This window comes from Notamacropus eugenii, chromosome 6, assembly GCF_028372415.1.
Source record: "Notamacropus eugenii isolate mMacEug1 chromosome 6, mMacEug1.pri_v2, whole genome shotgun sequence".
NCBI classification, from domain to species: domain Eukaryota; kingdom Metazoa; phylum Chordata; class Mammalia; order Diprotodontia; family Macropodidae; genus Notamacropus; species Notamacropus eugenii.
The window spans coordinates 232,133,012-232,148,722 of NC_092877.1; positions in this window are offsets into that span (position 1 = coordinate 232,133,012).

The window sequence follows — 15,711 nt, forward strand, 5'->3', positions numbered from 1 at the left end:
CTCCTTTTCCTTCAGCAAGCCCTCCCTCCTCTCCCACTCTCTTCTCCCTCTGTCCACATAAAGTGTCATACCGTTATTTGGGAGTGCTCTGCCCAAAAGGATATAAATTTTGATTGCTGAAACCTGAAATCTTGAAACCTGAATGTCCTGGGGTTTTCAGGGTAGATTTCTTTCTTAAGAACCATACCTTAAACCTACATCACTCTGGCTCTCATTGATTAGCCAACAGTAGGTCCCAGCCCAAGCCTGTCTTGGTTCTTGTTTGGACCCAGATGGCTGAGTGAGTGTAAATAGCAGTTGTTTCTCTTTTGGCCAGAAACCCTGAGGGTCTTCCCCTCCCAGATGGATTTTTTTTTTTTTGTTTGACTAGGTAAAAGATGTCATTCTTTGCCTCATTTCTTACCTAACCTTAATCACTAAATAGTCACTGCCTCAATCAAACTGAGAAAAGACCTTAGCTTAAAAAGGCCAAGGTGTCCCACTGCATCCAGTTCTGATCAATCTTGTCACTGGACCTAGATGGCTCGGGGAGAGAAAGTGAGGTTAGTGACTCTGAACAGCCCTTCCTCACTTAAATCCAATTCACTTCAAGAACGAAGGACAAAGACAACTACCTCACGTGGCACAGACTTAAGGCCCTTCACCATCATAGTTATCCTCTTCTGAACCGGCTCCAGCTTTCCAAATTACTTCCCAAACTGTGGCGCTCCAAACTGACCACAGTATTTCTAATGTGTTTTGGCCATGGCAGAACACAGAGGGGCTATCACTTGGTAGAAGCTATCACATCTAATACTGCAGCCCAAAATCAAATTACTTTATTGGCTGTCATAACACACAAGGCCAACGTATTGAGCTTATTTACAATCAGCTAAAACCACCAGAATATCCCCAAATTCCTATCATTGGAGACCTCAGCTATCTTGCTGTTGCAAAGCTGATTTGTAGAACCCAGGTAGAAGACTGCATTTTATCCCATTCCTTGGTAATCTCATTATTTTCTAATCAAGATTAAGTCAAGACCCGTTTTGGATCCTGATTCTGCCATTCACTGTGTCAGTTTTCCCTCCCAGCTGTTATCTGCAGATCTGATACAGTGTACCACTTTTGCTTTTATCCAAGTGAGCGATAAAATGTTAAACAATGGAAGGTTAAACCTCAATTGCTGGGGTACTCCAGTATATTGCCTAATTTATACTGAATCAATAAATGCTTTCTGCTTACATCTTTTCAAGGAGTTCCAAATCTATTGTTTATTCATCCAGCATATATCCCTCAATTATCTCCATAAGAAAGAAAATACTTTATCAAATGTATTTTCTCAAATTCAAATAAACTACAGTCTATCTGCTGCATTCCCCTTCTCTGCCAGTTAAGTAACCCTGCCAAAAAGAGGAATAAAGTTATTCTACCACTTAGATGTTCTTTATGGAGCCATGCTCACTCATTATAATCAGTTTCTTTAGATGTTGACTATCTAATATTTTACCCTAGAATTAAACAAATTGAGGCCAAGCTCACTCAGCTATACTTCTCAGGCTCGGTGCTCTAACCCTTTTTTAAAATCAGAATAGCACTTGAACTGTTCCAAACTTGAAACTTTCCTATTCTTAATTATCTTTCAAATATCAGTGACAGTAGCCTAGCAGGCACATCTGCCAGTACTTTCAGTAGCCAAAGATAGCATTCATTAGGACCAGGTGATGAATGAATCGAAGTCAACACCTATGTGGTACCTCTCTTGGCTAATTCCCCCCTTGCCATTTGTGGCTACTACAATGGTCATTTCAGGTGGCCAAGAAAACAGAAGCAAAATACTACCATTTTTTCTGCTGTCCCTAAGCAGCAGTCCTATATGTGGGTTCTCTTTTCCCCAACTAGTTAAAAAGAAACAAACAAAAAAAACCCCAAAAGCCTTTGCTGTCCTTTCTCGCCCCAGCTCATTCAAAGCTTTAGCATGATCGACACTGTTTTTTACAAAACTATGTGCTCATGTTAATCCCATTACCTGCACTCCATTCCTTCTTTTGTACATGTGTGTTTTTTTCCAAATTTATTTATGTATTTGTTTTCAGTTTTCAACAATCACTTCCATAACTTTCTCCACCTCCCTGAGATGGCATGCAACCTTATATGGGCTCTATACACTATATGTGTGTTAAGAACCTGAGTTGCTTGGTGAGTTCCCAGTGCACCCCCACTAGAATCTGTAAAGAAGTCCTCTTTTTTCCTCATAGGAACTGTTTATCCTTGCGTCTTCATAATTTTATTTTTAAGAGCTTCCTATCCCTTCTATGCTCTTATCCCTTCTAGTAAATCAACAATTATTCATTAATCTTCTACTGTGTTCCAGGTATTCAGCTAGGTGTTAGGGATACAAAAGCAAAAATGAAACATTCCCTGTCTCAAGGTCTTTGCTTCTGTTGGAAGAGACAATATATACATATTGAAGAATATATAGAATACAAGCTAGTTCAGGGAAGAAAAGTACTAGCAGATGGAGGAATCAAGAAAAGCTTTATTTAGAAGAAGGCACTTGACCTGTCTTGAAGAAAGCAAGGGATTCTGTCAAGTGGGGAGGAGAAGGAGGAAGTGAATGTCAGGCCTCAGGGACAGAAAATGCAGAGCCCAATGGGGAAGGCCATCTTGTAAGAAACAGCAAGAAGGCCATGTTTTCTATACTGTAGAGAATGGGAAGGGGAATAAAATGTATAATGAAGACAGGTAAAGTTGGTTGGCAACAGGTTATAAAGGGCTTTAAAAGACAAACAGGAGTTTTTCTTTTATCCTAACATCAATAGAGAATTGCTGAAGTTTACTGAGTAGGGGAGTGAAGTGGTCATACTTTTACCAAAGAAAGTTCATTTTGGGAGCTGTGTGGAGAATAGATTGGAGTAGGGGAGAAATTTTAGGCAGAGAGACCAAAGCAGGCCTTTGCAAGAATCTGTATGAAAGGTGATTGAGGGCCTGAACTCAGGTAGTAATTGTGTGTATTAATGAGGAATTGAATGTTAGAGATATTATGAAAATAGAAATGATAAGATTTGACAACTGACTGAATATTCATGTGGGGTAAAGAAGCCAAAGATAACACCAACTTTGGAACATGGAAGCCTAAAAGGAAGAAGGGTATGTTTGGGTATGAGGTTTGGAGTTTTGAGACATTTTGAGTTTTTGATAGCTATGGGACATCCATTTGAAATGTGCAGTAATTAGCTGTAAATGAAGCTTCTCTTGAAGTTCAGGAGAGAGATTAGAACTGGAGATAGATAGATAGATAGATAGATAGATAGATAGATAGATAGATAGATAGATAGATAGATAGATCTGGCAATCATCAGCTTAATCATATGCTAATCAAACCAATTGGAATCATTGAAGTCAACAAATGAGAAAGTTTAGAAAAGGAAGAATTTTAGTCTGTAAAAGTCTATCAGTCCTTCCTCTTATGTCTTTCAAAAATCTGTCTTCCCAAAATCTAGGATATATGTGTTCTCTATCACAAACTTTAGGAAGGAATGGTCACTTCCCCTTAGAGTTCTTATTTCCATCCTAGAAACCAATTCCTTTGTGCTACTGAAAATCATCCAAAATAGAATTGCACTTTGTTGGTTCCTTTACCTTTTGAAGGATGACATTATTATTAGTGCAAGTCAAGAAAGCTTTGCTTTCATCAGTGAGAACTGAAGCAGATGACAGGATAACTGAATCTCCCCATCACTATTATCTCATGACTGTTCCAGTTTTGTGCCCATTCTTGCTACACTGAAAGTCACCACCCTGATTCAGGTCCCTATCACATCCTACCAAGACTATTGAAATGGCCTCTGAATTGTTCTCCCTGCCTCATCCCTTCCCACTCCAGTCTATCTTCCACACAGCTTCCAAAGTGACCTTCCTTAAGTGAAAGTCTGAGCTTTTCACTCCCCTACTCAATAATCCATAGTGTCTCTCTGTTGCCTCTGGGATAAAACATAAAACTGTTTCAAAGCCCATCACAACATGGCCACAACCAATACAGATCCATTATATACAATGCTCTCCTTCCTACTCTTTATAGTTAAGCCCAGCTGACTTTGATTTTCCTCACACACAACAAACCCAGCATCTCTCTAGGTGCCGTTGCAGTAACAATCCCACCTAGCTAGAATGTATCTTCCTCACCCACCCAACCTACCACATAGAATTCCTTACTTTCTTCAAGTCTCAGCCTAGGTTGAAACCATTACTGTTTCCCTGAGGACAAGTGCCCTTCCTTCCAAAACTCCCTTATATTTGTTTTGTTTTCATTCTGCATATACTATGTTATCTCCCATAATAGATTGTAAATTCCTTGAAGACATATCCTCAGTACCTAGCACATGCCTAACCACTTAATAAATGCTTTTGACTTATTGATTAGTAGCTATGGTAGGGCAGTTAGGTGGTGCAGTGGATAGAGCACCAGTGCAGGAGTCTGGAAGACCTGAGTTCAAATCTTACCTCAGACATTTGACACTCACTAGCTGTGTGACCTTGTGCAAGTCACTTAACCCTAGTTACCTCATGCTGGGTCATCCCCAGTCATTTGACGTATATCTGGTCACAGATGGCCCTGGAGGAGAAGTGAGGCTGGTGACCTACACAGCCCTCTCTCACTCAAAACAAAGTCAAGTGCAAGTCATGTCATCATTTCTCTGATGGCATAGTCTTCTTCGGCAACAAAGGACGAACACATTTAGTAGCTATGGTGCTAGACTTGAAGTCAGAGATAGGAAATAGCAGTATGTTCCTTGGAACTCATGTTCCTTCCTTGATCTTCAGGTCCTCATCTATTAAATGGAAATCATTAGAGCATCTACTTCATGGGATTGCTGTGAACTAATAAATATAAAGTACTTTGCAAACCTTGCAAAAAAGTGCAAAACACTATATTAATGTAACCTATTGTCATTATTTTTCTATGTAACATTTTTTTCCATATGACATATCTGCAGACAATCTGGCATGGTGGAAATAGTGCTAAATTTAGATTTTAGAGACCTAGGTTCACATCCTGCCTCAAACGCTAACTATATGTCCATGAACAAGTTACTTAAATTGTCAGAACCTATATCTGTTAATTTTTTAAATGCATTTCAAATTAAATTAATCTGTAAAATGGGGCAAATAATACTTGCTCCACTTATCTTACAGGCTTATTGTAAGGAAAGCACTTTGTAAAACTTAAAGTTCTGTATGGATGTACATTACATGTGTCTTTTGTAGGAAGAAACAAAACACAATCCATAATCACATGAGGCTTCAGTTTTTTCATTTGTAAAATATAGGAGTTGGACTTGATCATCTCTAAGGTCCCTTCTAAATCTAAATCCTAGGATCTTGTAGGAGTAATGACAACTATACAGATAAATATGATACAAACCAGAATATGGCAGGGCAGTGATAAAGCAGAAAGTGTGCTGAATTTGGAGTCAAAGAATTTGGCTTCAAATCCCAGCTCTGACTGCTGGGCACCTTGTACGAGCTGTGTGACTTTTGGCAAATCACTTAACTACTCTGGGACCCGAGCTACATTATCTGGAAAATGAGGAGATTGGACCTTTCCAACTCTGAGACTGCACTGTTAGAGACTCTATAGCCATTAAAATGTATCATTTTTATGTGAAACAGAAAAGCTGTGATTCTTCCCCTTCTCCATATCTGTCTTAGAATTATACTAGCCCTCAGAACATAGGGTCATCTGCCACTGAATTCTCCCAGTTATAATACCAAATATTTGTGTTTGTGGACTCTTAAAGTTAAGTATTCTTTTCTAAATTCTGCAGAGCAAAAAAAAAATTGTCTAGCTGTGTGAGCTATGTTTGCCTCATTTTCTGCATCTGTGAAATGGAGATAATTAGCACCTACCTCTCAGGGTTGTTGTGACATTCAGTTGAGATAGCTGTTATAAAGCACTTAACAGTGCCCGGTACAGGGGAAGGTAAATGAAATAAATATCAACTATTATTATTGATGCCATTCAGTCATTTTCAGTTGTGTCCAACTCTTCATGACCCTTTTTTCCCTTTGGGCAGGGGAGGGGAAACTCTTGGCAGAGATATAGGAGTAGTTGCCATTTCCCTCTCCACCTTATTTTACAGGTGAGGCAACTGAGGCAAACAGGGTTAAGTGACTTTTCCAGGGTCACACAGCTAGGAAGTATCTGAAGCTGGATTTGAACTCTGGAAGATGAGTCTCCCTAATTCCAAACCCAGCACTGTACCCACTGTACCACCTAGCTGCCTAAACTGGATGAAGACAGGAGGTCTTGAATTTGGAATTACCAACCCCCCAAAAAATTTTATCCGAATCATAGATTAGATTTTTTTAAAAAGTTAAATAGCACAGGACCAATCACAGATCCTGAGCGTACTTCACTTAAGTCTTTCTTACAAGTTGGCATCTGAATATTACTGAGAACATTGGGTCCGACGTTCAACTAGTTCTGTATCTATCTAATTATACTACAGTCTAGACCACATCTCTCCATCTTTTCCATAAGAATAGCATGAAGGACTGTCAGGTGCTTTACAACTCTGTAATAAACTATAATATCTCTCTAATTTAGTAATCTTGTCAAAAAAGAAAAACAGTCTGATTTCTTTTTTTGGGGGTGGAGGGAGGGATGGATATTTCCTAATCATCTCTTAAATAATGCATTCTAAAATGTTGCTTAGACTCAATATAAAGCTCACTGTCATGTAGTTTACAGAACCCATCCCCTTATCAAGCTCAAAACAATATCTGCCCTTCTCCACTCCTTCAGCACCTTTCTTGTTCTCTCTGAACTTTTAAAAATCACTGACAGTAATTCAGCAATTACATTTACCATTTTCCCAAGTACTCATGTCATTTCTCTGGACTGGATAACTTCAACTCATCAGGTCAGATAGGTTCTCTCATTGTTTTTCCTTACTTAACATGTCTGTCAAATCCCTATTAGCCCTTTTGTTTTGTCTTTTCTAGTCCAAAGGTCATTCCATTTGAAAGATAACCACAAAATCACAGAATTTCAGAGTTGGAAGAGACCAAAGCAGCTATCTCTTTCAATTCATATCCATGCACAGGCCAACAAGTATTCATCCAGCATTTGTTTGAACACCTCCACAAAAAAGAAATCACCACCTTAGGAGGCAGTTAATTCTACTTTTGGATAGCTCTCATTGTTAGGAAGTTTTTCTTTACATAAAGTCTAAACTTGTCTTGCAGCTTATACTCAGTGTTCCTAGTATCATCCATTTCAGTAAAATAGAAAAAATCCTCTTCCTAAAGAAAGTCATTCAAATATTTGGAACTAACTATCATATACTCAGGTTAACTAGGTGGTGTAGTAGTTAAAGCACTGAGTCTACAGTCAAGATGACCTGAGTTCAAATCAGGCCTCAGACTCTTACCAGGTGTATGACCCTTAGCCAATCACTTTACCCTGTTTCCCTCAGTTTCCTCATCTGTAAAATAAGCTGGAGAAGGAAGTAGTAAATCACCGCAGAATTGCCAAGAAAACTTCAAATGGAGTCAGGAAGAGTTGAAAACGAATGAACAACGATAATCATGTCCTCCTTGCCCAAGACTAGAGTCTTCATTTAGCCTGGAGAAATATCTCCAGTTCCTTTAAGTGAGTCTCATGTTTCAAGAGGCAAGTCAAGTACATTTTTATTAAACCCGGCACTGTGCTAACTGCTGGGCTAGTAATCCTTCTCTGAACACTCTCCTGGAGATGTCTTTCCAAGTGAACATTGAACCCTTAACTGCTACTCTTTGTATACAATCATTTAACCAGTTCCAGATCCACCTAATTTATGCATTATTTTCTTGCCCACATTGTTCCACCTTTTCCATTAGAATAACAAGAAAGTTTTAAAGTACTTTACTAAAAGTGAGGTAAATGGCATTGATAGCATTTTCCTAATCTTACGAACCCTTCTAGAAAAGAAAATGAAATTAGTCTGCCATGATATTCCTAGATTTTTGTGACCACAGACAGATTCCTAAACTGAACGTTCACTCTCTCTTTAAATATACACTTTAGATCTTCAACTGGAATCCACGTCAAGTTCCCTCGCATTCAATAGTTTGCTCCTTCTATTTTCTTCCTTTTTTTATTGGTGTATTTTCCCTTTTTCATCGCAGTGATACTTATCCCATTCTCTACAGTCCCTCAGACATCACTTAGGGAGACTTGGCAGTCACACCCACCAGTTGTTTTAGTTGCTGAAAATCTATTTCATCATGGTAACTTGAATTCATCAAGGACATGAGTGCTTGCTTGTTGCCTGCTGATTCTTCTTCAGAAGGGAACATTAGTCCAATAATTTACTTCTCAAGAGATGGAAGTTAAAGTTTCTCAGAAATTTTCCCCAGGATATTCTCTCCACAAAATAAGAGTTAAGCTAAGTTCTCTCAAAAGTCTCCTAAGACTCTTTTAAAGGTAACCATTAACCTTCAAAAATTCCCTCAGGAAGAAGATTCTCTTAGTCTTCTATCAGTATCCACAAGACCCCCTTTAACCATGACAGTTAACGTTCAGTTTCAGAGATTTTATAGCCTCTCTCATAAACGTACAATAACCAAAGTCTCTGTGATAAAGGCTGTTTAAATTGGAATTATATATGTAGGCCATGTGCCTCACCATTCAGTCATAAAGAAGGTGCTTATCATTCTATGTGCTAATTTCTCAGGAACTCTGTCATTACAGAGCTTGTGAAAGATACCCATCACTGATCCCCAGGGCTTAAGGGTTCATTAGAGGTTCAGTATTGCTAGCTTCCCATGTATACACTCATAACTGCTCATTGAATGTTGGCATGCTCATGTTATGAGCTCATGTTATGAGCTACATTAGGTCAGTATTAGGGGAAAAAACTGGCACAGAAGTTGTAGTTTGTACAAAAGGGCATGTTTTGGAGATTCAAACCAAATTGACCAAAAATTTTTATGTGCTTTCTGTGTCATAGGTATTGCACTAGGTGCTGGGTATACTATGACAAAAACCAGAGTCTTTGCTCCCAAGTTTATTTTCTTTTATAGAAAATAATACATATGCAGATAAGTAAAGATAAAACATTTGTAAGTAGAAAATAACACTGGGAGCAAAATGGTTCATTAAATGAACCAACTAGATGAATAAACTATGTTATTATAATAGAATCTTTCAGCAAACAGTAGGGTAACCCTGTCATCTTCATAATAGGAAGTATAGCAATTTGAGATATTGCTCGAGGGCCCCACTAAAATTTTCCATCCACCCATCAGACCAGGGTTGACATTCTCTGGAAAAGTGTGCCTTTAACTAAACATCTATGAATAGTGCAATTCAGAAATGGGAGATGAATGAGGACCGTGATTAGAAATTCTATGAGGGTAGAGAGTGAAGCTATACATTTTCTTTCAGAAATGGGCAGACAAATTTGTTGGTAATTGGAAGTTCAACACAAGAGGAACTGAACCATCTTGGTCTGGGTGTCTACCACCACCAGGATGGTACTTTATCCCTAGGATGGGAACAGATCTCTTACAAAGTCCAGCTTATTGCTACTCAGAGATGGAGAGGAGTAAGGATGGGTGGCAATAAGCCTATTGGTTCCTAAGATTGTGGCAGATACTTTCCACTTGTTGTTTTATCACAATTAGAAAGGCTAGATAGCTAATGTATGGACCAGGAAGAAAATGACTGTTACCAAGCACCCTGACATAGGTATTAACCTTTCTTACCCTGTAAGGATGCCTTTAGGCAGCCTATAAAAATAGACCAAGCCCAGGTTTAGTCATTGTTTCTCCATTAACCTTCATACTACAGAACTCACTGAGTTTTCAGCAGGGAGAAAGAACAAAGGAGTCTGAACCATTCAAATAATAATATGATCCTCAATATAATTAGCAATAAATATCATTAGTAATGGCTGTTACAACACAATTCAAAAACGTGTTTATTGAGTGTCTACTATGTTCTAAGTACTTAGTGCTAGGGATCAAAAAACCAAGAGGAATTTGTGTTTTCTCATGCGCACACACACACAGATAAGCATATATAAAAATATGTACCGAATAAATACAAAGTAAATTCTGGGTTGGAGAAAATACTAATGACTTGGGGCAGATATGGGGTAATGTGGATGTTAAGGAAAGACCTAAAGGTCTTTGCTTTGAAAGAAGCAACAGATTCTTTTTAAGAGAGGGGAGCAGGAACAGTAGTATTCCAACATGGGAGACAGCCTATGAAAAGTCATGGTGGCAGGAGCTGGAATACTTTGTACAGGGAAATGGGTAGTTATATAGCTATGAAATTAGTTATTTCTATGTCCAAGTAAAGCACATGTAAAAGACGGCAAAATAAAATGAATTAGAATATAATTAGATATATGAATATTAGTCAGAAGTTCAGTGACAAGGTCACTAACCCAAAGAACAAGGAAACAGTTGCCCACTGGGCTTCCTCTGTAGGTAAATTCTGTGATCTGATCATTCAGAAGTTTTCTGATCATCTATGATACAAAGATTTATTCATTTATTAATAAAAATAATAGTGAATAGTTGAGCATGAAAGTTATTTTTTTAATCTAGATCTGTATTTAACTGGTCTGGCATATACCTGGTGGGGAGACCCCCTCCACTGATGCACATCCACAAGTTATCTACATCTAATAGTCTTAGAGATTTGTTAGAGCCAACTAGGTTAAGAGGTTAAATTGACTTGTCTAGGCTCACATACTAGGAAGTTTTGGAGGTCTTATTTGAACCCACATAATTTTCTTCATACTTAAAGCTTAGAAGATCCATACATGTTAAATAATTTTCTAAATACTATGAAAATACATTTTTAAAAAAAATTTGATACTGTATTTTCCCTCATCAGCTAAAGATTTATTTTCTGATTTTTTTATTCCTAAACTTAAAACAACTAAAAAAAGACACTAGAATTAAGATCCAGTACACATCTATTTAATTTAAATGTTTCGAAAGCCATATATGGATATGAACAAGCTGCTTAAGTGGTTGTTGAAGGATCAGGACATTTAAAAATACATGTCTATTGCCACCAGGGGTCACTAAAGGCCAAAAGAGAATATAGCTTCATTAAATTATGATTAATAGAAATGGTCAAAAGAGAATGCTTGTAAACTGGAGTGAGGGTGGCTGACAATCACTAATTTTTATACCCCAAACTTGTCATTGCTTTGATCTCTAAACCAGCCAAATTCCAGGAATTCAGAAACTAGTAACTCTCAGGTTCCTCAGAACCTTAGGAGAACTCATTTGCTATAGCATCACATATTTAGTATGATTATTTAGTTCAGACCCCTCATTTTGTAGATATGAGGCCCAGAGAGGAAGGATTATTTAGCCAACATCATGTAACAAGTTAATGTTGAAGCAGGGACTAGGACCTCAGCCTCACAGACGAACGTATTTTCCAAGACAATGTGCTGCCTATCTACTACATATCTTAGAATTGATTTGGACTCTAGTGAGGCAATAGTATGATCCAAAGGAAAATTAGTAAGGTAGTGGACCACAAAGGAACCATCCTGTGTAAGAATATTTCAATGAACTCCTACCAACGGTTAAGAGAAGAATATATGGAAAATATATTTTTTTTCTGTGTTTATATCTGTGACTTAATGGTATAGAGAATACTTCATGGGGAATTAATGCAGATTTTCACAGGTTCTATAATTTATATTCTTGGAGAATAACCTGGGGTACTAAGAAGTGATGCTAAGAGTAGACAGCCAACGGGTATCAGAGGTGGGACTTGAAACTAACTAGGTCTTCGTCATCAGAGAAGCTAACTTAATATCCACTATGCCATGCTGCCTATTGCAGCGCACATAGTAGAGCAAACACATTGCCCCCCACCCACCCAGAATGTTGACCAAGACATGTAGTTACCTAAAAGCTGAGTTGGTAGGGAGAAAAAAATTAGGGTTACAGGGTTTATTGAATAATATGGAAACTATGTGAACATACTCATACAAGAAAGGTATACCTCATATGTATGCCCCTGGTTTTCTGTGACCAAATGAAACAAGGCTGCACATGTGACTACTCTCACAAGATCAGTTTTATCTAAACAGTAGTTTTCCAACCAGTGGATATCCTGAAGATTCTAGGTCATCTTTGTACATCTTTCTAAATGGACATTGAACTGACTACTTTTTGACCTCAACTATTCAACAAATTCCAAGTCTACCTAATGATACTACCACCTAATCCATATCTTTCTTTTTCATAATATTAAAGTGAGATTTTATCAATGTTTTGGTAAAATCTAGGTAAACTTTATAGGTTCCTCCCCAACCTATTTGCCAAGTAAAACTATTCAAAAAAGGAGATAAAGTTAGCTGTGCTGATTTTGTAATCACTCCTTCTATTTCTAAGTATTCATATTATACTCTAAAACTTTGCATAGAAAAGGCAAGTTCACCATGGTAGTTTACTGTTTTCCTTCTCTTCTTTTTAGGGGAACTCAAACCAGGCTTTGTGGTACATACCTGTAGTTCCTGCTATCTGAGAGGCTGAGATTAGTGAATTGAGTTCAGGAGTTCTAAACTGAGGTAGACTAAGCGATGCAACTCAACTGTTAAGTACAAAACCAATATGGTGAGCTGCCTGAGGAGAGGTAGATTGTCCCAGATCAGAAATGGAGGAGGTCAGATTTTCTACAGCCAATTGAGCTATGTATTTCTAGCTTTTGCAAGATATGGAGACCCAGTCTGTAAGCAAACAAATAAGGGAGGAAGGAAAATCAGGACCTTTGCCCTTCTCCAATCCTAAGGTGCCTCTCCCATTCTCCATAATCCTTCTGTTTGTTTTTTAATTTTTTTTATTGTGAACATATCAACAAATATGAACATTTCATTATACAAAGAACCAAAAAAGAGGATTAGTTATAAAATTGTGAACCTCTATTATGTAGTTTATTCATTTTTTAAAGTGTATGTTGCATTGAACACTGTAGTAAAAACGACCCTACTGGTGTGTTTTCTTTTCTGAACTTCTTTTTACTTTCTTCTCTGTATTTTTAATATTTTAATAATACTTTTTTTTTCCTTTTTTTTTCTTACAACTCTATCACTCTCCCGTCCTATCCTTATTCCCTCACCACTACCGTGGAAGCCCTCACTTGCAGCAGCTTAGTCATATAAAGTAAATCAATACATTGGCCATGTCTGAAAATGTGCATCTCCTTCTATATATCTAGCCCGTCACCTCTATTCCAAGAGTTGAGCGGTGTCTCACACTCAAGCATCTGAAGTCATAATTGATCACAGCATTGATCAGAGTTCTGAGACTTTTCAAAGTTGTTTTCCTTTACATCACTGTGTTCATTGTATAGGTTGCTTTTATTCATTGCATTTTACATCAGTTCATGCACGTCCTCCCAGGTCTCTCTGGCTTTGCCATATTCAATATCTGTTAAAATAATATTCCATCACATTTTTTATACCATGATTTGTCCAACTGTTCCTTAACTGATAGACACCCACTTTTTTCTCATTCTTTGATACAATAAAAAATATTACTATGAGTATTTCCTTTCCCACTATCCTTGACCTCTTTGAAATCTATGCCTACAGGTAGTCCATGGGTATGCACAGTTTTGTGATTTTTATTACAGTTTCAAATTGTTTTCCATAAAGATTAGATCATAGCTCCACCAACAGGGCATTAGTGTACCTGTCCTTCCACAACAATGACCGTTTTCCTCTTTTTTCATCATTGCTTATCTGACAACTGTCAGGTAGAACCTCAGAGCTTTTTTAATGTGCATTTTTCTTATTATTTGTGGTTTTAATGATTTTTTCATGTGTTTGTTGAAAGCTTGCATTTTTTTTATTTGAAAACTGCCGACTTGTATAGTTTTATCTATTGGGCAATGGCTCTTGATATGATATATTTATAATGAGTTCTCTGTATCTGTTGTCTATCAGATTTTTATGAAGGCAGCATGACTTAGGGGATAGAGAGCTGACCTTGGAACCCAGACCTAGGTTCATGTTCTATCTTTGATACATAGTGACTGTATAATGCTGGATGGACTCACTTATCCTCTCATTGTACTAGACAGCTCTCTAAAGTCTTTCAAAGATTATTGACAGTGAATCAACAATCACATCTGCATTTATTTCACTGTTGTAGAATGTAGTTCATTTGGACCAGATAACTTGAATTCATCAAGGGCAAGTAGGAGCTTTCTTATTTCTTCCTTACATAACTTAGGTATCAACTCCCTATTAGCCATTTATATTCTGCCTTTGCCAATCCAACGACTATTTTCCTTAGCAGAGAAAATTAAAAAAGTAAAAGTTGAGAAATTCTACCTTTTCTTAGTTATCGATTATCTTTCTCCTACCTTTCTCAACCATCATTCCTAGCTATTCTTTTGATCCTCTTATTTTCTTCCAAAACAGAATTTTTTAAAAAATCCTTTTTCTTATCCATAGTTATTCTTCCTGGTCTCAACTTATTTTGAATCTTAGTACTCCTCACACTGTTCTTGTAAGAGTTTGTCACATTTTTTAATTCATTCTCTTTTATAAAATCTTAATTCCATTTCTCTCTATAGATATTTTTAAATTTTAAGTTAGTGTCTAAATCCTCTGTAATTTACAATAGACTTTTTAGACAACTCTTCTTTTCCTCCTCATCAGAATGGAATCCCTCTGTGATGACTTTCCCTTTATCATATTAAGTCCACTGACAGAATTCTACCTACCCTTCTTTGAAAACTTTTAAATCTACTTCTCCAAAGTCTAGGTTTCAAAGTAGACTGACTATTCCTGGCTTGCCTATTCCTTTCTAACACGCCTTCTAGTATGGAATAGTCTTTTTCCCTCAAGTTTTCCATTATTTCCATTCCCAACAATCATTTCCTTGTTGGTAAAAATCAGATTCAGAATAGAATTTCCCCCTGTTGATTCTTTCACTGTTTGAAGGCATTAGCAGTGGAGCACAAGTTCTGATACCTTCTGCCATGCTGAAAAGTTTATGAAGGTAATCCTAACAACAGACTGTCTGCTTTTTGAAGACCTGCCTTGCTAAATATTATTAAGACTGGTCACTTTTTCATGAATTCTTTGTCCATGTGTTTTGTCCTTCATTCTCAAAGAGGACCATGACCTCAAGATGATGACATGACTTGCAGCTGACTTTGAGTGAGGGAGGGCTGTGCAAGGTTACCAACTTCACTTTCTTCTTCTGAGACATCTGGGTCCAGTGGCATGATATTCATCAGGATGACTGGAAATGGCCCAGGATGCAGTGTGAGAACCTGGCCCTTTCAGGCTTAGGTCTTACCACAATCTTACTAAGAGTGAAATATACCCATTAATGAATAGGCTTCTTTAAGTTACTCAAGGGATGACCCCTTTAATCACAAAAAAAAAAATCAAACTGAGAGGGGAAGACTTTCAGAGTTTCTGGGTTAAAAAGAAACAATTGCTATTTAGTTATTACATCCACATTGAGCTAAGTGGGTAGGGACTTGTCCAGTCCCATGAAACAAAGAAAAAATGCAAAAATGCCCTCCTTCTACTTCTACAGCAAAGGTGTTCAAATGACCTAAAAAGAGACAGAGACTGGTAAGAATAACACAGTTTTAGTTATTGGTACCCTAACTATGAGATCCTGTCCAGTGATCAGCTAGTGGACATACTATTAGAGGAACTGTATCACCTTTTTCTCCACATT